Source organism: Chelonia mydas, chromosome 11 (genome assembly GCF_015237465.2).
Source record: "Chelonia mydas isolate rCheMyd1 chromosome 11, rCheMyd1.pri.v2, whole genome shotgun sequence".
Classification (NCBI taxonomy): Eukaryota; Metazoa; Chordata; order Testudines; family Cheloniidae; genus Chelonia; species Chelonia mydas.
The window spans coordinates 9,848,172-9,872,038 of NC_051251.2; the positions used below are offsets into that span (position 1 = coordinate 9,848,172).

General features: G+C 47.2%; 1 protein-coding gene across 6 annotated transcripts in view; it reads right to left on the bottom strand.

Annotated features, from left to right (window-relative positions):
* The window catches only part of LOC102936326, an 88,410-nt gene that overhangs the window by 55,635 nt on the left and 8,908 nt on the right, over positions 1–23,867 (bottom strand). For 3 of the 6 annotated variants that reach the window (XM_037912139.2, XM_043525475.1, XM_043525477.1), the window contains exon 2: positions 2,096–2,163. The exons of the other annotated variants lie outside the window; for them this stretch is intronic. The gene's annotated coding sequence lies outside the window, so the exon portion shown is untranslated. The remainder of the gene's footprint in view (positions 1–2,095; positions 2,164–23,867) is intronic. 6 annotated transcript variants of the gene reach the window in all.

Genomic DNA, 23,867 nt, shown 5'->3' on the forward strand with positions numbered 1-23,867 from the left:
CAACTGTGGAGATGGACATGCTCTCTCTCTCTGTCACACACACACACACAGTCTATACTAGGAAATTTGATTGACCCAGTTACGGCACATCCCTGAGCAACGTAGTTAAGCTGACCTAAGTCCCTGTGTAGACAGTGTTAGGTCAACAGAAGAATTCTTCCACTGATCTAGCTATCGCCTCTCGTGGAGGTGGATTAACTACACCAAAGGGAGAACTCCTTCCATTGGTGTCTACACTGAAGTGCTACAGCAACACAGCCGCAGCATGGCAGCTATGCTGTTGTAGCATTTCGAGTGTAGACAAGCCCTCTGTACCCCATTACTGGAGTCATCCAGGTCCCATCGGTGAAGATACTTAAATCCTCTTTTTTCCCTATGATTTTTCAAATGTCAGTTGTTCAATTTGTATTAGAGGATAACATCAGGGCATGAAAAATCCACTGTTGCTGGGGAATCCTTCCCTAATAAGACATCATTATCTGCAAAGTGGAATGACCTGAGCTCTCACAAATCCCACTGGGATCAAATAGGGATTTAGCTGCCTGATTTTAGGCACCTACCTCTGAATGTTTGGCATAAGTTTTTCTAGCCATTGTGGTTGAAAAGAAAACCACATAGATGTAAACAGAAGCAACATTGTCTTCCTGAGTCTGCAGACAGGCAGCTCCAGAGTCTCTATAGCTGCTCATAAATTTGTCTGGTAGCAGCAGCAGAAGAGACAAATTACCAAAGGTCTGGTCAGTGTCACTGCTGCTATTCAGAACCATATCAGTAGCCACAATGGACAAAAATCATGTCAATTTCATGCTGCTGCTTCCTCACAAAACTAAGGGGTCTGATTCAGCTCCATTTAAATCAATGGTAAAATTCTGATATGACCTCAGCAATGCAGGATCAGGTTAGGGCAAGGAAATTTAAGGATGGACAGAGGGCCATACACCCTCATAATACGCATGGCAGCCCAGCAGTAGGTATAAAGGGAATGACCTAGTCTTAAGCTGTTGGGCAATTCCTGGCATGCCAGAAATAGGACTCCTTGTTGATCCTGTCTCACGGGTTTGGGTCCCTGTAAAGGATTATATGAGTTGCATATAATGCTAGTTGTTTTGTATGATCTCAGACTACTTTGCTGTTTGAGTGTTTGTGATATTGCTAATTGAGCTAATGACAATATTACAGATTCAAAGGGTCTTTCCAAGTGTGTGTGCCTCTCCTGTTCACACCAAGGTCCTCATCCTAATAACAATTCTAATAATTCTGTGGCTGATAAAGAGGCAGCTGAACCCTGCCAGATCATGGCACGTTAAATTGGAAACCCTAAAGAATACCTAATTAATAGATCAGGCAACAAACCTGGCGGGCTTCAGTTCAATTACCTGACTAGGGAGCAGGATTGCTCCTCCTCCCGGATTGCCTCCAAACTCTAACTTTATTTTCAGATCCAATTAGGGTGATCAGATGTCCTGATTTTATAGGGACAGTCCCGATTTTGGGGTCTTTTTCTTATATAGGCTCCCCACCCCCGTCCCGATTTTTTACACTTGCTGTCTGGTCACCCAGGTCCAATCCTGATTTCACACAGAGCAGCCTTTTTTGAACCTGCTTCAAAGGCAAGCCAGGCTGAAAGGGTCTGTTAGAAAAGGATTGGCAAGACATACTGACGCAGGCAATTTGCATCAAGGGGCATTTGAGCTAGGTTGTGAGAGGAGTAAGTCAATTTCCTCTTGTTCTGCTCCTTTCCAAAAATAGCGCTCCATCCATCACTTGCTCCCGTGTTTTAAAAATTAAAGCCAGGCCCTTCCCGAAGGACAGAACTGAGGTGGTGATTTTATCCAGGCCACCCTGATAGGATTCTCAGGGGGATTGTGAAGCTCTGAAATACACTCTAGCAAATTCTGCATGAAAGCCTAGCTTTAGAATGCTTGAAAAAGCCATTGATGGATTTTACGATTCCTAAACTGGAAATATATGAATGAAACAAATCTTATAGCACTTAGGGCAACACACTCAGACAACGCCGCCCAATGTGCTGGACAGCATGGTCCAGTAGGTAGGACATTAGACTGAGACCTAGAAACTCATGTTCTTGTCCTACCTCTGCTGCTCACTTGCTAGATGATCTTGGACAAGTCACTTTGCCGCTGTGTGCCTCAGTTTCCCCCTCTGTAAAATAGAGACATTAATATTACCCTCTTTTATAAAGGGCTTTCACATTTATGGATAGAAAAGGGATATAAGGGCTGTATCCAGCCCCCATGGTAGTCAAAGGGGACTTTGCAATATCTTCACAGATTTTTAAGGCCAGAAGGGACTATTTGGATGATCTAGTCTAACCTCCTGAATATCACAGGCCGTAGGCATTCCCTGTATTAATTCTTGCTTCAGGTTTGAGTGGAAGCTGGATTAGGCCCTAGAAGAGCTAAGTATTATTATTTAGGATCAACTGAAATTTGAATTTCAAGACAGACAAGAATGATATTTACCCCAGGAATTTATATTCAAGCATAGTAAAGACCCAGTGCTGTAAACTCCTGCTTACATGAGTAACAGTCCTTACAGGAGCAGTCCTGTTGAAAGCCAGTGGGGCCAATCATGGGTATAAGATCTGCTTGTGAGTGACTATTTGCAGGATCAGCTCCCAAGATACCAAACATGCTCATAGTAACCAGGTCAGCCGCTTCTGGGAAGTTTTTTAAGGTTTGTTTTCTGGTATTTTATTTTTTACAGCAATGATGATGCTTATAGTAAGTTCAAAGGTGCTTTATAGTAAGAATCAAAGGTAAACTTAGCCAATAGTGATTTGCACTATGACTGTAGCATTTTATAAGGGACTGAGCCCATCAATCCTGCTAGGCTATAAAGGTACCGGTTACATGGTTTAATTTTTTTGTTCTCATAGGAAGTCATCAAATATTTACAGCACTTCCTGTGAGTGATACGGCATCATCCCTCGAATCGTGGGCATGATGCAAGACTCATGGGAGTTAGAGTTTGGGAGAGACAACAAAGGATTTGATCATGCTAAAAACAAACCTTGACACCCTACCCCCCCCAAAAATGGGTTAGAAACTATTACTTTAAAAGGTAGTTTAGGACCGCCATTTAAAGCAGGGAGAAGAGTTTTGCAAAACCTAATAGAAACAGAATTTTTTTTCCATGAAAATTTTATAAAACCGAATAAAAACCATTTTCTGGGAGAAGGTTGCGGATGACACTAAACTGGGAGGAGTAGTAGATACGCTGGAGGGTAGGGATAGGATACAGAGGGACCTAGACAAATTGGAGGATTGGGCCAAAAGAAATCTGATGAGGTTCAACAAGGACAAGTGCAGAGTCCTGCACTTAGGACGGAAGAATCCAATGCACCGCTACAGACTAGGGACCGAATGGCTAGGCAGCAGTTCTGCAGAGAAGGACCTAGGGGTGACAGTGGACGAGAAGCTGGATATGAGTCAACAGTGTGCCCTTGTTACCAAGAAGGCCAACGGCATTTTGGGATGTATAAGTAGGGACACTGCCAGCAGATCGAGGGACGTGATCGTTCCCCTCTATTCGACATTGGTGAGGCCTCATCTGGAGTACTGTGTCCAGTTTTGGGCCCCACACTACAAGAAGGATGTGGAAAAATTGGAGAGAGTCCAGCAAAGTGCAACAAAAATGATTAAGAGTCTGGAACACATGACTTGTGAGGAGAGGCTGAGGGAACTGGGATTGTTTAGTCTACAGAAGAGAAGAATGAGGGGGGATTTGATAGCTGCTTTTAACTACCTGAAAGGTGGATCCAAAGAGGATGGATCTAGACTATTCTCAGTGATAGCAGATGACAGGACAAGGAGTAATGGTCTCAAGTTGCAGTGGGGGAGATTTAGGTTGGATATTAGGAAAAACTTTTTCACTAGGAGGGTGGTGGAACACTGGAATGCGTTACCTAGGGAGGTGGTGGAATCCCCTTCCTTAGAAGTTTTTAAGGTCAGGCTTGACAAAGCCCTGGCTGGGATGATTTAGTTGGGGATTGGTCCTGCTCTGGGCAGGGTGTTGGACTAGATGACCTCCAGAGGTCCCTTCCAACTCTGATATTCTATGATTCTATGCAATGTTCGCCCTGTGGTTTTTCCAGCCCAAACATTGTTCTAGAGAACAACTGCATGAGATTGCATATTTCTTATTGCATAATTCTCATTGCATGAGAATCCGAGCAGGACACTGACTAGAAACAAAGGCAACACTGACTAGTGTATTTTCCTGTGTTTCAGGCTGAGAGAAATGCAAAACATTGTGAATCAACAGTAGCGGTGAATAGTAAAAAAAAAAAAAGATTTCTATGTTCAGTTTTATTAACCTAAGATAAATAGGTAAAGATTTTTTTTTTAAATTAAATATACAGGGCTCCTAGGGGCCAGATCTGGCTGTTGTGTACTGCATCACAACCACAAAGCAGCCAGTGTTGCCCTAAAGGAGCAAACACGGATTGCCCCTAACCAGGAGCAGGGGAACAGAAAGGAGCTATAGACTCTTTCCTCAACAACCCCCCACTCCACCCTGCAGAGCTGTGCTAAGTGTAAACTCAGTGCATCCAAGAATGGAGCCCAAAAGAATATGAAACCTAGGGAAGGCCTTGTCTACCCAGGAAAGCTCCCCCCCGCCCCATAATTATACGGATAGAACAAAGCTACACTGCTCTGTCTACAGCAGCTACTTTCCTCGTCAATCACCACATCCACACACTACGGAGCACACAGATTTCTGAACAGGTATCCCAGGATGCAGTGTTCTGCCACTTGGCTCAATGCATTATGGGTTGTTTATAGCGGTGGACTCTGGGAGACCTAATGGAACCGACCAGAATTCTGGGCCTTGACGTCAAATTCCTGTGATTCTTTCCACTGTGTCCCATAACTTGTCCGGTTTTCTCTGGCCTGCACTACTTTCTGTTTCAGTTTCAAAGTGCTGTCCCCTAGCACTGAGGAAGCACAGCTGAGCTCTGCAGTCCCGGCCCTCACCATATGAATGGGGTGCTCTAGATGTACTGGCAATCATGCAGGCTGGTGGCTTTGGAGGAGGTGGAAGATCACCACTACTATGTTGCTATGTAGATACTGCTAAGTCAGAAGATAATCAGACCTGTAAATGGCTAACTCCCTTAGAAAAATAGCCACTTAAGTTAAAGAAATAAAAGTGGCTGCTGGGCTTGGTAACAAGAACTTGAAAGACAAAGGATGAGAAGGACATGAACATAACTGGGCCAGATCCTCAGTTGGTGTCAATCTGCTTAGCTTCACTGAAGTCCGTGTACTTACGCCAAGCTGAAAATCTGGCCCAACTGTTTTGATTTTAAACTCAGTAATTGCCAAGGCTGCTTTAATTAGATAAAGAACTCTGAGCCCTAAAGTCAATTGTGCAATGGAGTCAACAAGCTAAACACAAGAAGCCAATAATATTTACACTTCACCTCCTTTATCTCAGCCAGCTCAGGAACATATTGACCATGTCTCCCAGAAGCATGTTTTGCTATGGGATAAGGGGGACAGTTACCACCCCCCGCCAGACCTTGGTTTACATCTGACTTTTCCTAGGTCTTTTCTGTTTTCCACTCTCCCGCACCCCCTGACTTTCCAGGGTATAATATGACCGTCTATAATGTTCTCCATGCTGAGACAGCTTTGTACACCCCAACAATTTTGTGACATGACATACCTGGTGTCCGCACATGTTAGATTTGTCTATTGAGCTTGGGTGCCATAAGCAGTATTTTAAGTTTTAAATAACAGCTCTGGCCCTTTGCGAAGTAAAGCGAAGAGAAGCAGCTACTGACCCACTTTATCCTCTGATCCAAATGACGGCCTCTGCCTCCAAGGCATCAGTGATCAAGAGCAGTAACTGGATAGTAATCACTGAGGCTGTGGGGTTAAAAATCATTATAATAAAGGAACTCGGACACACCAGTGGGCAGCTGTGTGATACATCACCCAGCTATATAGGGCAGCCGATGCCTCATCTGTGTTTGATGAAGCATTTCAATCTTATGTTTCCACAACCCATGGCAATACTGCAGCCCAGCTCCTGGGAGGTGGTGACATTTCTGAGGTGACTGAAAATCGAGGCAACTTTCAGACCAAGTGACCCCCAATGGGGCTTGTGTTAAGGGCAGTTTCCAGTCAAGATTCACGAAGGGACTGGATATTTATATGGCTGTCAAGAGCAGCCAGAGTTATCACCATTAATAACAAGAGATGTCAGATGGGATGTTAAATCTTGAGTTTTGGGGCTTGAGCCAATCTCTCACTACAAGAGAGCAGGTTAAGACTTAGGTTAGAGGCAAATTCTCCCACATTTGCTTACTGTCGGGTTCTTACCCCTTTCTCTGCAGCATCTGGTTCTGGCCACTATTAGTGACTGGTTTAGCAAAAGCAGAATATAATCCCAGTCTTTTTGTCGAAGAAGGCTCTATCTTGACTCTGCCCTGTGCTGTTGTCCAGAGATCCAGTGGGAACAACCATGCCTCAGGGAAGAGCATCATCTGTCTCCTCTTGCTATAGATTATCACAGGAGGTTTGAGGGCGGTCAGCCCCACGCTGGCTGGCTCCGAAGACTCCTCCCCCCAACACACCACCACCCCAATACACCACCAACGCCAGCTCATCAGTGCCAGGAGAGAGGGGGGACCTGCTAGAAATAAATCTGGTGCTCCCACATACTACCAGGAAATCTTGCAGCCCTTCTTGTATGTGAATGGATGGCGCTTGCTAGCCCATTGGACCTCTGCTGCTGAGATCGCTGCTCCCCTACTAGGATTGTGAGGAAGGGACAGGTGCAGGCTCCCATCACAGAAAGCTGCTGACTAATATACGCTGGCTAGCATATATACATATCATATTAATATGTATTATCCCCACAATAGATGTATTAGTCTCCATTAAGCACAAATATTATAGCAGTTATGTATCCTAAATTGGCTTATGATTTTTATTTAACCCTGCTCACTTATGCTAAGTATCCCATAACCCCTTGCATTCACTGAAGTAAGTTTGAGCAAATAGGGAAATTGTCAAGATCAGGACAGATTAGTGCTTTATCATGGCAACAGAAAGGGAGTTACTCTCACGGGCCCCTACTGGAACGTCCCAGAGGAAGAGGACAAGACGTATGATCGTTCTACCCTAGTACCAACCTAGGTAGGCATTGTTTTCATGCGCTTTGGTACTTGAAATGCAGAACCAAGAAATAAGAGGTACCCCATGGTACCAGAAAAACAAGGTAGAAAGCTGATTGGCTAAAGCTAGTTTCAGTTGAGGGTTTAAAAAGATGACTTTAGGACAAACTTTGGGGAGCTCACCTTCTGTGTAAGGTGAATGTAACAACGCTGCATGAGATGGCTTCCCAGAGACAACTACCACAGAGACCAGTGATACTCAGACTCAGACATTAAAGAGCTGCAAGAGGCACTTTAATGTTTCTCCTGCGGCTCTTTGCAGCACATGGTATTAAAACACTGTGTGATTTAATTATTAACCGATCTAAGTTATTAACCAGTCAGGATGCTTTTACTATGTTATTAACTCATTGTAGTTGATAAAATAATAATGCTCTGTCAGTCATTTTGCAGTGAGAATAATAAATATAGATATATGAAAATGAACTATTTCCCGTCATGCTGTTTAAATATGACTATATAGTACTCTAGTCAATGAAACATCAAATTCACACTACTGTGGCTCTGTTGGCTAATGTTGATTGCTAATTTGGCTCCTGAACCACTGAGATCTGAGTATCACTGATACAGAGCCCCTTTCCTGTACTATGTTATTATTGACTTATACTAGGGGTCTCAAACACGCGGCCCGCGGGGTTATTTTCTGCGGCCCGCCAGCTTGGGGAAGGGGTTGGAATGGGGGCGGGGGCAGGGGTGGGGTGGGAAGAGGCGGGGCAGGGGTGGGGCCTCATGGAAGGGGTGGGGGCGGGGCCGGGGCAGCGGGGGTCAGTGGTGCGGCCCTCGGGCCAATGTACTAGTCCTCATGTGGCCCTCGTGGTCATTTGAGTTTGAGACCGCTGGCTTATAGCACAAAACTGACCTGACATTGGTTATTTGGTCTCTTGAATATATTTCATAATGAACCAGAGTGTGGTCAAGCAATTGACTAGACAGTTTATTAACAAAAGGAAGGAACTACTGCTTCCATCATCTCCTGCTCCGGCTGGCTGCGGGGCGGGGACAGGCGGCTGTGACAGATCAAACAGCCTTTTCCTAAGGAGTTTGCAGCACAAAAGTGCAAGTCAAGAACTCCTGAGATCTAATCCCAGCTCTGCCACTGACTCCTTCTGTGGCCTTTGGCAAACCAGTTACCTTCCCCTCTGCCGGCTTCTCTGGTGGGGATAATCACAGTTCCTGACCCCTGAGGGGTACAGGGAGGAGTAGCTAATGTTTGGGAAGGGCTTTTGCTAGGAGAACTAGGGGTGTGCAAATAATATGACTATCTAGTAGCTATTATGTCATCATTCAACGTTTTTGCACTGGTGTAAATCAGGAGTAACGCTAATGAAGCCAGGGAATAAAAATTGGAACGGTGAATCAGGCCCACTGGCATGGCATTGAGGTGGAAATTCTGTTACCACTGCTCATCCTGTCTGTGTTTTGCGGTTAGAGGCCTTCAGGCTTTAAGGCTGTCTGTCAAGCCGGGTATATTCCTGCACCAGCCTTAAACTGACACACACACCCCTCCCCCGATCTGTGTGCACAAATTCAGAGGGTGTCCAGGGGAGCTGTGCTGCACAAAGGGAGGACGGGCCCAGTTTGGCCTTCAGCACAGAGGCACCAATTCAACACGGCATGTAGGCAGATGTGCTTAGCTTTAAGCACGTGCTTAAGTGCTGCATCAAATAGGAATGGTTCACTGAATCCAGGCTGGGGAGCGTTTCCCCAGCTCTCCTGCAAGCCTGCTGAAACAGAGGTCTGAAGCTGGCAGCAAGCTCGCATGGGACAGCACTAGCAGGGGCAGCTCTAGCATCAGGCAAGGGTGCTCAGCAACAAGCTGTTTTGGTACAAAGTGTCTGCGGGTGTTTATCTAATGTTCAGACGGAACCTGCACAGAACAAGTTTTGCTTAACGGACACATCTTATAAGGCAGGATCTTGTGGGATGGAAATATTAGGCTACTCGAAAGGTATAATTCAATATGCTGGGTTTTGATATAGAACTGATTATAGTGTCTGAATTACAACATTATCTCCACTGCATAAACCTCAACGGCAAATCTTCTATCTTCTTCAAAGACCTGAGATTCAAATGAGTAGGTGCGATCTGAGCTGCTTTTAGGATTAATTCCCCCCGTCCCTGCCTCCCTCCACGCTCAGAAACTCAATCCATTTTTAAGGGCTTTGCTAGTATTTCTCCTTTTTCTTGTCTTTGTTTGATTGCCTTTATCACTGCACAGGTGGCTGCAGCTGCTTCTTTTACGGCTTGATCCAAACCCACTGAAGTGAATATGAGTCTTTCCACTGATTTCAGTAGGTTCTGGATCAGCCCCTCCCTAATCCTCAGCCATTCAGTGCTCTGAGAGTCGTACTGGCTGCTGTGATTTACTCCTGTATGTTTCTCCCTGCAAACCCTGTAGATTCATTCTCCTCCCTGTCTCATTGTTCACAACCCTGGTGTCAAAAAAAGACTTGCCAGTCAATGAGGTATGAAGTGCCGGCTAGCCAGATGCTTGCAATGGGCTTGTCACTTCTCGTGTCTCACCATTTAGAAATGAGTCTTTTTTCAGAGATAACCAGCCAAGCAAGCTTGCAGTGATCACCCGGCTGTATTCAGCAACAGCATTCAGCAAAGTAATAAAATGTGCTGAAAAGATGGGAATTTGAGCCTGGGTATGTATGGTAGAGACAAGCAAATGAGGAGTAGCCCACAAATTTAGGACCAGAGGGCTGTTGTGAGTATAAGAGCACCCCAATGCTCCCTGGCACACTGTTGTCATGATATGTACCCAAAACGTGGCATGTAATATATCGCTGGAAAACTCACCGATCATTAATATTTGTGTGTGATGTATGTACAAAGGACTTCATAGATATGTGCTGGAAATATATTCTTAAAATGTATTTGGCAAGCGGTGCGTAAGTCAGGCCTGTTCCAGACAAAGGCATGTGGTTCCCCCTGCATGCATGTGTCTCCAATGTAAATTACGCAAAGCATGCCCAAAACCAAACATGCAAGGTAAACAAAGCCATCAGGAGAGCAAGTGGGGAAAGGTCATCACTTAACCATCTCGATGGGGGATGGAGACTGCACCCCAGAAAGCCTTCCTGCTTCTTGAAGCAGGATCAATAAACTTAGAAAGACATAAGGAGAGAGAAAAAACCATTTTGGCTTTCTTCACTTGAGGAGACAAAGGAACTGAGCACTTTAGGATCTGTGAAGGTAGAGAGTTTGGTCAGCCATGCTGGAAAAGAGACTTGGTGAGAAACACTCCTTTGAACAAGAGACTCTGGTTTGTTAAACCAGATTTTAGTCTTAGAAATCTATTTTTACTTTTCTTTGCTTGCAACCCTTTCTCTCTTTATTCCTTATACTTGGTATTACTTATACCTACAACTTCTTGTTTAATAAACTTGTTTTACTTTTACTATAAACTAATTCAGTGCTTTGATTAAAACAGAGGGTTTGTTAACCCCAGTTAAGATAATAAGCTGGTGGGTACTGTCTCTTTAAAGGAGCAAGGACCTTAATAACTTCTGTAAGTGTTAAGTGAGAGGGGCTGGACACTACATGGCAGGCAGTTTTGGGGAAATTCAGGACGGTGGGGTGTTGAGCAACCCCTGCAAAGAGTAACTGAGCAGTGGAAGCCAGGTGTCACCTGCATGTTTGCATGGTGGCCATTGGTATCAGGACTGTGATCCACAGCAGCACAGCATTTAAGGCATTGAGAGTTGCAGGGCAGGCAGTGACGCAGGCCCTTACTGGTCTGGGTTGAACCCTAAAGCCTTCCAGAGCTCAAATCCCAAACAAACAAAAGGGCTACTCGCAGTCAGAGTTCAAGGAAGCAAAAAAGGCTTTTCACAGCCAGTCTGCTACTGGCCCAACTGGAGCAACATCACAGTTCTCCAGAGCCCTTTAAGAGAGAGGAGTGATGTAGCAATGCTCTCCCTTATTACAATTCATCACTTTCCTCCCTTACAAAGCAGTTAGACCCAGCTGGGACCCCCCGTCCCACCATGCTATTTTGCATAGTACAGCAATGTTCATTCAAGGATCTCAAGGCACCTCACAAGGGTGGGAAAGCCCTGTTATCCCCATTTTATAGCAACTGATTGAGAGACCCAGAGAGGTTCAGTGACCTGCACTCCCTGCTTTCTCCTGGTTGGGTTCCTAAGACAGCAAGCCCTGCAATGATGAGGACAGGCAATCGTGGAAACACTTCTGCTGTAACCCCCACCCATTTCCCCACAAACTACATTCTGCACTGTAATCACATAGTTAGAAGGAACCCAAATCGAATACGAAAGTAATCCATGCGTCATATGATGAAAGAGCTGGCCCAGGGGCTGTGAAAGCTCTGCCCTGATATGCAGGTGATCTGGGTTTGATTTCCTGCCTCAAACCCATGTAGGAGAGGATGGAGCAGGACGTACTGCTATGCCAACTCGCTCTGTCCCTGGCTCGTGAAACAGCGACCGCTCTGGATCAAGAAGAGACAGCATATATGGTCTCCAATTCAGTCGGTTCGTCTTCCATCCAATCTTCCTTGGCCTTCAAGAGGATGGGGCCTATGAAATGGTATTGCTGAAAGATACGAAAGGCCTCTCTGCAGTGTAGGGCCTATTTGAAAGAAGGAAATGGGGGAGAATGTGAGGGGGGATTATTTGCAGTCCCAAATAATGAGAGCTCAGCTCTGTCATCTCCGGTTCCCCACAGCATCTGCTGTGCTGCTGATGCCCGTTCCTATTCCACGGAGGCAGCTGCTTTTTGGCGGTGAGGGAATGATCCATTCTGTGATTCTTCATGATGAAATGTGCTCTGCACATTGCTGCGGGCGCTGCTGTGCAATTCTCTGCCCTGCAAGCCTTCTATTGGGAGTCCTGGCTCTGAGCAGAGTTCCTGCATTACCATTACGAACAGAGCATGCGCTCTGGGGGACAAATTCTTTACTGAGGCAAATGGACACTGACGTTGATTTCAATGGAGTGTCACCCTTTTGCACCTGGAGTAAAGGTGACCCTTTGTCCGTCACAAGAGTTTATGGTTGTCATCTCTCTCTCTCCCCTGCTGCTGAGGCCTCCTAGTTTGGCATATGACTGGCAAGAGAAGCAGAGAGGCCAATGGTTCTGCTGGTAGAGAGCCCATTGTTTTAATGGTGATGCACCAATGGCCAGTCTAAACTGATATGATACCAGCACCTGATCAATGTGAGTGGCACAGGAACATAGCAACAGATTCTCTTGAGTTTTGTGGACCCACAAAAGAGCATGAGACAGCAACAAAGATGTTTCTTTAATGGTCCTTGTCCAGAACTACCCTGCCGTTCTGCTGGGACACTCCATTTCATCTTTCTTAGTCTCCTTAGCTCCCATCCCTGTAATTAAAAGGGCTAGGCCAAGGGCCATGGCTGCTCCGGCTCAGAGCTGGCTTAAGGTAACGACCGAAAATAAATTGCTTTCCCAGCTGCCTATGCTCTAGCAAACCAAGTCTGGTGCTGGGCAGGGGACAAGGAAAGTATGATCATCAAGTGGCTATCCCACTCAGCTGGCTAAAAGCCAGTCCCATGGGCCAGTGGAATTCCTGCTGCAGATATAAGAAGGTGAAGGAGGCCTGTGGATCCTAGTAAGTGTATGAATTAGAGGTGGGGCCAAAGCCTCCAAATCGGAGCATGCCCAGGCCTTGTGGGTGTGCAGATCCAGGTGTGGCAGCTGGCCTGTTGCTCTCTATAAAGGCCCAAAGCAACATGCAGGAACTGAAGCTCTTTGACCTTGGCTGCATGGCAAGTATCCCATAACAGATAGGATACTCACCAAACCCTTTGGTTCCTTTTATTGCTAAGGCTCCACATCTGGTTCGGGAGCTGCTGGAATCATGGCCGAAGAAGCCTCTGTCTTGCCTGCACTCATCACAGCTTTATGCCCAGGGATAATGGAGAGGGAGGAAAGGCAGCATGCATTGTTGCTGCTGCGAGGCGTCGCGGGCTAACGGTGGGAGGCTTCCATAAGCAGCTGCAACACAGTGGGCCTGGATTCTCCTCTCACTTCCCCGGGTGTAAATAACTGCTGAAGTCAATGGAGTCACCCTAGTGTGAGGGAGAGGAGAATCAGGCCCAACGTTCCGGCGTAGGACACCAGCTGCACTGACACCTGCCGCCCCCGCAGTCTGTTGATCATGGCGCTCGCTCTTCCTGTTGCAAAGCAAAGTGAATCAATAATAAACATTGAGCCGGAAAAGTTAGTCTGCATCCAGAGCACTGTCATAAATTATGAGAAAATAAAATCAGTGCAGTCCTGTCGGATCTTGTCATTAGTGGATGGTGATTAAAATCTATGGGCCAAATTCAACCCTAGCATAACTCCACTGAAGCCAGGGCAGTTAAACCCATTTGCCTCTTCTGCTAATTGTGGTGCCATGGCAACGAGTAGCTGCAGCCACAACAAAGAGGGGAAAAATCTATTTAGGAGTGAGGCTTTTTCTCCCCGACTCTTTGTCACATGGAATGGTGCCGCTGGTCTGCTGCTTTTGTGCTCCCTGTGCCAGTCTCAAAAGCTCCAGGCATTTATATGCAGGGCCCCTCTTCCGGTCACCCAGCAGCACTTGTGGAATCCATTTGCCCTTTCTGAGCAAAGCACACGCTCTTGCCATTCACCAGTTCCTCACTAATGCAGAACTGGGCTGCTGGACCTCTGCCAGCTCCCCTCTCTGCTATAAACCCCACAACGTGCCTCCCATCCACCTCTGCTATACACTCACCTTCTCCTCTGTGCTACACATCCGCCCCTTCAGCGTGCTGCTACACACCCGCAAGGAACCAGGCCACGAAAAGACCAGAGCCTTCCAAAAAAGCAATGGGTGGGTAAGGGTTAGTCTCCACTGCTGCCCACAGATGCTCCTGGAGAGTAACCTCGCAGCGGTCTGGCTGTTTAGGTGTGGTACCTGACTCACAGTAGGGCTGGACCTGGGCACCTCTTTCAGGAACAGTCATTGCTCAGAACCCCCTGCTTCCATGCCAGGCCTTCCTCGGAGGTGCCAGCACATGGCTCTGAAGCGGCGCAGCTGGGCTCAGAGGTGCCTTCCAATCAGATGGAGGAAGTGCTGTGTCAAGCACAGACAGCACATCCTTCTTCACTGCAGGCGGCCTCGAGTCCAGCCATGCCAGCATGGGATGAGAGCGTAGCCGCAGGACGGGTACCCGGGGAGGTGATTAATGAGCGAACACAGGCACAGAGAGGAGGTGAGAGGCAGAGACAACGTGTAACTCTTGAGGGTAGGGGGCACAATTTAAAGGGGGGCATGTGACTGCTCCCCGTGTCGCCTCTGGGCTGAGGAGCAGCAGCAGAGCCAGGAGTGCCAGGGCAGCGGTGAACGAGCACCTCGGGGAGCATCTCATGGCAACTGGGCTCTGCGGGCAGGGACCAGCAGCAGGGACATCGCCAGCCGGCACTGGGCTCCTTCAGGGGAGAAGGAAGAGCGCATCGGGGTGCAGCTTGGAGCTGTGCCGCTCGCTCTGCCTGGGGAGCACCCGGCCATGCAGAGGTGGCCTGGCTTGGGGAGCAGGGCAGGGAGGGCTGCTGGGCGGCCAGCCAGCACCCCAGCTCCCACAGCACGGAGAACCAGGGCCCTGAGTGGGCTGGATGGCTCCACCCAGATTCCGATCCACCAGCTCCTGGCAGGAGGTGATGGTTTTCAAACGAGAGGGGTGCACCCCACAATTTGAAAACTTCTGTGCCAAATGGAAGACAGAAATCGGGGGAGGGGGGGAAATCACCCCGCATGCCTCCCCACGCGTCGCTTCTCATGAGAGGAAGGTAGAGGCCTGGGCTGAAGGGAGAGGGGTACAGCGGATGGGGAAAGGGGAAGAGGGCAGGACGACACTGCAGATAAGACAGGGGCAAGAGAGATGGAGGAGCTGCCTCCTTTACACCAATAAACAGCAGGGAGGATGCAGCTTGGCCTCCAGGGGCCACCACGGCACTGGGGTGTGTGTGTGTGTGTGTGTGGAGAAGGCCTGATACAAACAAATGGCTTTGAGAGGTGAAGAAGGAGAGGAGGGGCAGGCAGGGAGACAAGTTTTCTATTTCAAATGCCTCCACTTGGAGCCGTATCAGGAGGCAGGACCTGGGCGCTCACCTCTCGTCCCCACCCCAACCCTGAGCTGCCACCAGCTCCATGTTCCTGCCTGGGCTAGTACTGTGAAGACTGGGAGCCGCCTCAGCAGTGGGAGAGGGGGGAAATGCATGTGCACCCTGGGTGATTTTAGTTGATTTTCATGGGAATAACTGGCCTCAAGAAGTATGCAGCTGAGCCACCAGAACCCATGAAGGCTCCCTCCCCTCCCTGCATTTATCTTGTTGTGGGTAGGCCCCCTAGCCTGTAATCCCCACCCCATGGCAGCTTCAGGGGGGATTTCCAATGTTGTTTACAGAAGGGTAAATTGAGGCACTGGGAGGTGATGTGTCTTACTATAGTAATATAGGGTATGATCCAGCTCTCTGGGAAATCAAAGCAAGTCTGGCCATAGACTTCAGTGGGAGTAAGATGTGTTGCAAAGTGAGTATGTGGCAGTGCGGGGGAGTCCCACCTCCGTTGTGTGATTATGTTGACCAACCCTGCCCACAAAAAGCCAGGGAGGATGTATCTCCCCCTATCAACAAGAGGCAGGACAAGTCCAGTCCAGTGATTAAGTGACTGGCCTAGGATTTGGGAGGTGTGGGTTCAAATCCCTGCTCTGCCGTTGATTTCCATATGACCTTGGGCAAGTCTTTCTGAGCCTCAGTTTCCTATCTATAAAATGGGGACAGTAGCATAGCCCTACCTCTCAGGGCTGTGGGGAAGATATGTTAAATATTCTGACATGCTCCAATACTGTGGGGATAGCAGCCCACAGTCTTTTAGGACTCATCTTTCAGGTTATAACTGGCTGTTTTTACGTAGGTCAGAGTTGCTTGATATTTGTAAATTGCACATGCCCATGGGTAAAATAAGAGGTCTTCTATTTTAAGGATGAGTTTAGGTTCCAGTCATTCTCTGTACTCAGGTCTCTTTAATCCGCCCTGTGCATCTCTTATTACACATTCTGCACCTCTTCCTTCTGTGGCACTCCGATTGACGTCAATGGAATTAGACAGCTGTTAAATTTTGTTTGTGGCAAACGCCAGTGCATGGATGTACTTCATTACTGGGAATTTTTACACATTAGCATAATTTATAACACAATGTATATGTTTCCATGTGTAGATAATCTAATGAAGATTTTCTATGTTATTTTTACCGCATAATTTTATATGAGAGGAAATAGAGTCCAGTGGATAGAGCCTAGGACTGGGAGTCAGCAGACATGGGTTCTGGTTCTGCCCCTGTCTTGCTCTGTAGCATCTGGCAGTCACTTGACTTCACTGTGCCTCAGTTTCCTCTTGATGGAACAAGGTCTAATAATACCTCTGCACCACTGCAAAGCACTTTGAGATCCTCTACCAAATAGCGCCATGAGCCAGATTCCCAAAAGGGCTCAGCACCCACAAATGGGGCCACATTTTCAGAAAAAGCTCTGCTCTTATTTCAACACCAAAATAAGAGGCCAGATTTTCAAAATATCTCAGTGTGTTTGGGGCTTTGGAAACCTGGCCCCTGTTTCGGTGTCCATATGGCAGTTGAGCTCTTTTCATACTCTGACCCATTATGGGGGGATGCACTTGGAAAGCTGATCCCTTCGTACCATTTGCAAGTATGGGGACAGGCAGGTCTAGGCCCACCCAAAACTAAAGGCCCACTCCCTCAACTAACAGGGAGGAGCCACTAAACCCAGGACACAAGTGAATACTTGGGACAACAAAAGAGAAAATAGGATTGGGAGTGAAGTCAAAGGTTAAAGATGAGGGAACCCGAGGGGGACACCGAGCAGAGAACCCCAGACAGCACCCAGGGCTCCTCAGAGGCATCGAAGAAGTAAGCGGACCCTGCCATGAGGAACTTTGCCTGGAGATGTGAGCAGACAAGGGACCAGAAATAGGCCCACAGCTGCAGAGCATACACACTCCCGTTCCCCGTTCCAGCTTCTTCCTCCTGGAGTGATGGACGGCCCTCTTGGCCAGCACCAGGGAGGAGGTTGATGAGGAGATCCTGTGACTTTGTGGCTATGAATGGAGTATGCATAAATCAGGAGGTGCAGGGAGAAGTGCAGCCAGACCCAAGGTAAGAGGTTCTGGAGAAGCGGGAAGAGGGGCTGCAACCTGGTGTTTGCAGGGGTTCGTGAAGTGCACTAGGTACACACCTGTACTCACAGCTCTGTGGAGGAGCCACCAGCTAAAATCCACAGCCAGCCTTGGAACCAGAGTGGAGTACGGGCTGGTCCACCGGGGTTCCTTGCCCTCCTCAGGTGGCCACAGGTCCTACCAGTTGGTGTCAGGGCAGGACACGAGGGTGATATGAAACACGACGTGGATGATATGAAACACGAGCGCGTACAGGTGTTCTGAGGGCATGGTGCTGAGGTGGATGTTGTGGCACCAGCTCAGGTGGCATGACGGGCAGCCAGGGAGGCTTGCGGGATGGGGCCCAGTGACTGGAGGGCCAGGGTTGAGTGGGGTGCACCCTCCTGCAGGACTCACTTGAGGACAGCAAGAGAAGCAAGAGGGAAGGCTGCCCTTACCGCCTGGAGCACACAATAGGGGACGTGTAGGGCAGGCAGCCTCATTCTCTGGCTGAGCCCTGTGGGGTTTACCCAGTCCCTCTGATCATAGTCCAGGAGGTCTTGGAGTCTGGTGGTACCAGCGAGGCCCATCCTCCAGCACACCAAGGGCTGACCCCTACGTGCAGATGTCACAGGGCAGCAGATTGCGTCCCTGCAGAGAGAGGCAGCAGTCTGCTGTGAAACTCCTTTACCAGCTGCTTGAACACCACATGAAGGTGCAAGGTAAATTGCTGCTCACTCATACAAGCAGGTGTATTCGCTTAGCATCAACGAGCGAATCAGAAGGGCTCGGAGCCTTTGGGAGACTATGAGGAACAAATATGAAGGCAGGGCTGTGCACGCTCTAGGAATAGCCAGCTGGGTGTGATTGTTGTTTTAGTAACTGATAAATCTGCATTCTAGGAAGGGGGTAAGTTTGGCTCTATGTTCTGTGTGTGCATTGTGATATTTTGTATATACTGTGTCCTCTTTTCTACAGCATTTTGGGATCTACAGATGAAAGTGCTATAGTGAGTGATTATTTTAGAGGGCTTTGTCTTTGCTGCTGTGTTACTGGGAGTGTTTCCCCTAACCTGACTGCTAGCTGCATGCAACTCTCCAGCTGGAGTTATGTGGTGCTTTAAGCTTGAACTAGCTGGCTGAGGGGGAGTGGGGTGTGCTGGAGTGGTGCTGATGCTTGAGCTGGTAATGAAGTGGGGATGCAGAGGTGTGAGTTACAGCAATTTATCAACAGCTAATCTAGTCGCTCTGTGGAACCTTAGTGAGGGCACTGACTTGCACGAGGCTAGCTTAGGTGTGCTAACTAGCAATAGCTGCTGCACTGAAGACAAGCCCTAATGCTATACGCTGCTCTCACATCCTCCAGGAGAGGTGTTACATAGCCAGCTTTGACATCCAGGTGTCCAAATGACTTCCTAAGAGTAAGATTTAACCTAACTGCAGCTGAGAGGCCAAACTCATGGTAGTTAATGAGGAGGCTGTTTAATAATACTGAGTGAGACCCTTTCTGGGAGTCTCCCACTGAAAGTTCTGGAAGCAAATTGGCAGATGATAACATAAAAGTGTAGGATTATTTACCTGTGCAGGCTGCTGTGGGTATGAGGGTTAGTGTGTCTTTATTTTGTTTTACGCAATACGGCCCTGTCTCAACCAGGTAAATAATCAGTAACTTTGAGACTGGCTTCCTCACAAGAGTCCTCCTACCTGCCCCTCACCAGTTAAAACCAGCCCTGGTTGATGTCTAGCATTGAGGCTTTAGGTGGCCCTGGTGGCCCTCTCTTCCCCTCCAGCCCTGCCCCACACCAAGTAAATAGTCTGTGTTTTGCCCAGACATCTATACAGAGGTGCTGAAACCTTCCTGCTGTCCTGCTAGAGACCCTCTTAATACACAAGCTTTCTGTAGCACCTGCCACTTGGTGTCTTTGCTCACAACTCTGTACGTGCTCATAGTGGAGTTCATCCTCCTCACTAAACTGTCTTGAGTAAGAGTTTTCCCTCCCACCCCAAGGGGTGTAATAAGGAGCTGATTGCTCCTCTCTTCCCGGGAACACCCAAAGGAAGTCCAGGGACCTAAATTCCTCCCTTATAACTCTCCTAAAGTCAAGGAGTACTTGTGGCACCTCAGAGACTAACCAGTTTATTTGAGCATAAACTGGTTAGTCTCTAAGGTGCCACAAGTACTCCTTTTCTTTTTACGAATACAGACTAACACGGCTGTTACTCTGAAACCTCTCCTAAAGTCACAAGCTACCTGCTGCTCTGTTACACTGCTGTAAATCTGGAGGGACTCCATTGTCTATGGTGAGCCATTGCCGTTACACCTGTATAAACTTGGATTGCCCTCAAGCTACTCTCGTACTTCTGAATATGGCTCAGTGGAACTCTGGTGAAGATGAAGTTGGCTTTAGAAAGTCATCCTGAAGGACTCTGTTTCACCAACCCTAGATAAAAGTTTGGGTGCTGGATGTTAACTTTTCTTTGGGGGGTGTGACAGTCACCACCTTGGCTGACACGCCTGGGATTGAAGTGGAGACCTCCAGAGCTAAACATTCAGGCTATTAACGCTCTCTAAGTAGGGTTGTAACAAACTACTATCCTGTGCCACTGGTAGACCCTGTACAACCCAGTCTCCAATAGATTACAAGTGTACCTGTAAATCAGTGAAAAGAAAAGGAGGACTTGTGGCACCTTAGAGACTAAAAGTGAGCTGTAGCTCACGAAAGCTTATGCTCAAATAAATCTGTTAGTCTCTAAGATGCCACAAGTACTCCTTTTCTTTTTGCGGATACAGACTAACACGGCTGCTACTCTGAAACCTGTAAATCAGTGGTGAGTCCATGCACTTCATGAGAGGGAATCCTAATCTATGTTGACCCTCATCTAAGGCTGTTTTCTGTGGCAAAATTTTATTCAGGTCCAGTTGCTAATCCTAATTAGCTAAGCATAACATCAAATGGCATCTGACAAGAATTCCACTTTGTGTCACAAACATTTACTTCTATGACAAATGCTCTGTGCAGCTAGGGTCTGGTAGCCAATATCATAGGGTTGCCTTACTTTGTCAGGTTTCATTGTATAGTGTTGTCTTTTCTATTTTTTTTTTTTTTATTGCAATGCAATAACCTGTAAAATGGTGGCTCAGCTGCATGTGATGGGGAGGTGAGGAAGAGGCAGGAGTTCTGAAAGGAAAGCGTTTTTAGAGTCCAAATGTAAATTAGCCTGAGACTCCAATGATATCACTATCCTCAAGTGTTCAAAATTCACAAATGTTTAAATAATAATACAGTCCAAGTTTTCTATTTGCCTCCGGCTTTTTGAGCCACTGGGATTTGGATTTTCAAGCTTTCTCTACTACCACAAACACAAGAACCTTTCATTAATTTGAAAACGAAAGCAGAAATTCTCTCATCACTTGACTCCAGGAGCTGCAGCTTGAGACTTGTGATAAAGCCACAAGAGCTGGCAAAACTGCTCCAACTCCTCCTAAGGAGAGCATGGGGGTGAGTCTCTTGAGGAGGATGAGAAACAAAGGGTATATGACTGGGTATGTAGGGCAAACCACGAAGGCTGGGTGAGTGTTAAACTATTCAAAAAGTCAAACTGCATTGAATCTAAAACCCCAATGTAACGGAAAACTTTTTAGATGAATAGGGTTGTGTTCATGCAACCTAAACTGACCTCTCAATAGTCCCCTTTATATTTGGAAAGTGTTCAGAGCTCTTTAATGCAGACTGCATAGTTATACTTTTAAAATTGTTTATCATCATCAAAGTTGTTAATAGGCAAGGCTTCATTGTCCTGTTGCCTGTCCCCCCCCCCCCCCATACATCCTGCAAAAAAACTTGAATGTCCCTCAGTTAACCCAACCCTCTCTGCATAGGTGCTGGAACTAGGGGTGCATGGGGAGAGCTGCTGCACCCCCTGGCTTGAAGTGGTTTCCATTATATACGGGGTTTACAGTTTGATTCAATGACTCTCAGGACCCCCACTATACAAATTGTTCCAGCATCCCTGCCACCCTGTATTTTTGCTTACGTGCATCAGTCTGCCTAGGACACTATCCTAATCTTTCAGATATAAAGTAAGCTGTGAGGGCATCTGACTGCATGCAGCTGTGAGGGCACCTAACTCCTCCAAGCTTAAAGCAACTATTTCCAAAAACATGGTCCAGCCTTAAACTGCATCCACCAGCAATGCTGGGGTCTAGTACACCGCTTCTATGACTAGTGCTGCGCTATCAAAAAACACCGTGGCCGCACTCTTGCAGTGTACAAATGAACTACTGCAACAGGGTTGTGGACATAACCAGGGCAGATTCATGCAAAATGAGCAAATAGAGATTCCACTGTGGATCTCCTGGAGCAGTATGGAAAGCTAAAGGCTATCTTGCAGATTCATTTGCAATCAGGAGACTGTGGCTATGTCAATTAAGGTTAAAACTACAACAGCAAAGAATAACAGTGGAGATACATTACATTTCTTGACATGCCAAGCATTTGGATTGTGTCCTGGGGCAAAGACAAACATGGCCCCAGTGGTACTATGATACTGACAACTCTCTGCTAATAGCATTGCTAATTACAAGCAGTGCCCTAGCAATGGAAAAATCTCCCTGTCGCAGGCAGCACCCTGCACTTGTGTGCAGAAGGTTTGAACTCAGCATCAGAAGGCTGATGCTTTCCCCTTGAGTTGATGGAACAGGGAAATAGCAGGAGGTCTGTATGCAGCAGAGCTCTGAGTGACAGAGGGATTTAAGAAGGATAATCTGCTGGAACAGAGCCTACCAATTATCACCTGATAGTCTCCTCAGGTGGGTGAGCTGGCGGTGAGGCCTCCCAGTGTTGCAGATCTGTACGGAAAAGTCAAAGAATCCTGGAGGTGTCTATAGGGAAAGCTCAGCCCCTCTGCACCATTCTATGGCCCTTTTCCTTGGAGTCATAGTAGCATTGGCTAATCTGGGAGTTGAGCAGAGAATGATGCTGCAGAGAATGGACGGTCCATGGCTCCAGCCTCCCTCATGCTCTGTGGAGCTACTTTGCTTCATTCAGAGCTCAAGCAGAGGGATTTCTGCAGGCTCCTAGGAGGAGGGAAGGAGATGATGCTACAGAGGTTCTACTCCACTCCCTGTTCCCCAAGGGCAGTCTGCCAGCTCTCAGTCCCCTCCATTTGCAGAAGCAGAGGGAATGAGCCAGGCCAATCTTAACTGGGCTGCACCTTGCCTTGCAGGTGCTGGTCTTTGTACAGCACACTTGGTGCCTGTGAAAAAATTTGTATAAAGATGTACAACTTGAGAACAAATCTTCCAGTGCTGTGTTCTTCCCACAACCTGAGTAATCACCAGATGTAATTGGTGATTCAAGTGGTGTGTGTAAAGTATTTGCTTGCTTTGTTTGTTTTCTGTTGGAAAAGCATTTGTATACCTCCTTTGCCCCCTGACATAACTCTGGCACCATTAAAGCAAGAACATAAAGTATTTTGAGGGTCAAGACCAACATTCTACCAAGTGCCAGTTGGGAGAAGATGAGGAGACCTCTTCAGGGCAGTGCCTAAGCCAAGGATGAGGGCCGTGTGCTGTGATGTCTGGTCACTGATTCACTCCTATCTGGATTCCAAGGACCCAGCCCTAATCTTGCTACAAAATCCATCTGTTCGATTTACTATATATATAACGCCTATGAGTCTCCCTTCCCCATCTCTGGACTATCTGCATAAATCTGGTTGAAAATATTCCTCAATCGGTACTTTTGTCACATTTCTAAACCCGGCCATCTTGCCCATGTGCTGTTTCTCGGGCACACCTCTCCACAAAGCCATGCTGTAACCTGGAGTGACTGAAGACCTCCCCCCCCAAGTTCTGGCTGTTGGTTTTTCATAAATCAGGCTCTTCAGCATAGCAGTAGCTGTACTCCTCTCAGGCTATTAGAGAGACAAGGTGGGTGAGGTAATACCTCTTAATGAACCAACTTCTACTGGTGACACAGCGCTTGTCTCATCAACAGAAGTGGGTCCACTAAAATATATTACCTCACCCACCTTGTGTTTAATAAATTAGACTATGAATTCTGTTAATAAATCTGTCACAACAGATCTGCTGACTGTCTCATTAGTTGAGAGTGTCATATTCAATGGGTGAAGTAATATGGACCAACTTCTGTTGATGAAAGAGACAAGCTTTCGAGCTTACACAGAACTCTTCTTTACCTCATCATCTTGTCTCTCTAATGTCCTGGGTCCAACAATACTGCAAACTTACAACCAGTGTCTAGGAAACAGGAGCTATGCCAGAGGATCTTCTGCTACGTTGTCCCACTGAAGTCATCTCTACTGAGTGATTGATACATTGGTTCAAAGACACTAAGTTCCACAAATAACCTTCTCCTGAACAACCTCTATCCCCGAAGGAAGAACCTGGCACCCTGAATGGAAGTGAGCTCAGCAAGAGTTCTGCCTTGATGATCACATGAATTGCTTGCAGTCAAAACTATCGTT